Source organism: Benincasa hispida, chromosome 8 (assembly GCF_009727055.1).
Source record: "Benincasa hispida cultivar B227 chromosome 8, ASM972705v1, whole genome shotgun sequence".
NCBI lineage: Eukaryota > Viridiplantae > Streptophyta > Magnoliopsida > Cucurbitales > Cucurbitaceae > Benincasa > Benincasa hispida.
The window spans coordinates 33218340-33220272 of NC_052356.1; positions in this window are offsets into that span (position 1 = coordinate 33218340).

The window sequence follows — 1933 nt, forward strand, 5'->3', positions numbered from 1 at the left end:
CCTTATGAGATAAAAATAAAACCCAAGTAAATCTCGAAAAATCATCAACTATAACAAAAGTATAATGTTTTCCACTTAGACTTGCAACTCTAGTAGGTCCAAAAAGGTCCATATGTAACAGTTGCAAAGGTCTAGAAGTAGAAACCATTTTCTTTGGTTTGAAAGAAGATTTAGTTTGTTTACCCATTTGACAAGCATCACAAACTTTATCTTTTTCAAAATTTAATTTTGGAAGACCTCTAATAAGGGATTTCTTAGAAATATTTGAAATTAAATGCATGCTAGCATGACCTAACCTTCTGTGCCATAACCACAAATCATCATGCAATGCAGATAAACATTTATTTTCTACTATAGGACAATCTAATAGATCAATAGTATAAACATTTTTATCCCTATTTCCTACAAATAGAACTTTTTCATCACATGCATTTTCTATTGTACAATTTTTATCACTAAAAATTACTCTATATCCTTTATCACATAATTGACTAATACTTAATAAATCATGCTTTAAACTATCAACCAACAAAACATTTTCAATAAGAAAATTCGAACCGTTACTAATATTACCTTTGCCAACAATCTTACCCTTTTTATTGTCACCGAAGGTAACGTATCCTCCATCTTTCTTTTCTAGGTATGTGAATTTTGTGTGGTCCCCAGTCATATGTTTTGAACATCCACTGTCTGTGAAACCCGGATTTCTATTTTCCTTACTTAAGCAAGTGATAAAAGGAATTAACTAAGTGAAAGTTAAATCCTCAGTTAAGTGGAGGGAAATTTCTAAGTGTTAAGTAGATTTTCCTTGAATAATTTAAGTTGAGCTTTAATTGGTAAAATTGTAATGAAATTTGTATAAGTTGAATAGGTTGATGAGAAGGTTAGTGTGAAATGGTGAAGAAGGAATGGGGATTTGAAAATAAAAATATGGACATTGAGTTTGGGAAATTTGGGAAAAATTGGCTAAGTATAGAAAATTTATGTGAAATGCGTGTTGTGCACAAAGCACTGGAAGGCAAATGACTAGTGGCACAATTGTGTAGAAATTGAACAGAGACGAACAATGTTCGCAGTAGCTAAGAGCGAGATCGTTGAGAGTGAGATCAGCGAGATCGTTGAGAACAAGATCCTTGAGACCGAGACCAGCGAGTTCCTTGAAAGTGAGATTGGAGAGAGCAAGAAAGTGGAAGAGAACGAGATTTGAGAGAGAAAGACCAGCGAGAAAGTGGGAGAGAGCAAGAGCAGAGAGAGCGATGTTTTGAGCGAGAAAGTGGGAGAGAGTGAGAGTGGAGAAAGCGAGGTCAGCGAAAAAGTGTGAGAGAGCGAGAGCAGCCTGTGCGCGTCAGATACATATGCGCTTGCGTCGATACTCATATCGACATCACGCCCATGCCTCGCCTATACATGTGACTCGAATGGTTGACGAGCAAGCTTCTGGCGATTGTATTTGGACAGTGTTATGGGAGCGATTGGATTTAAATGTATACCTATTATAATCAAAACATCCTAATTTGCAATTACACACACTACAGATTATTGAAGACGAATAATGAGGCGCAAAAACGTCAAAATTTTAGAAAATCACTAGTGTGGATATCGATCCGATTAAGAATTGAAATACTCTTAACCCTAAGAACAATTGTGTTGGATGCTATTGGTAAGAACACATTGAACCTAAGTGAAGTAATAGCTTACTTGATGTAAAGAGAGGATTAAACATTTTAGGACACATACAGCTAAGTAGGTGTTGTCAACCCCACGAGCAATTTAACGCCTATAAATAGGGAGTTGGGATTTCATTTTCAAATCACACAAAAATCATAAATTTCGTAGAGAAAGTAGAGGGCAGTGAGGGTTCAGAGGAATGTGTCAACTTTGGATGAGGAGATCTTCCAATCTACTCGTGCATTTGGAGTGATTCTAAAGCCAT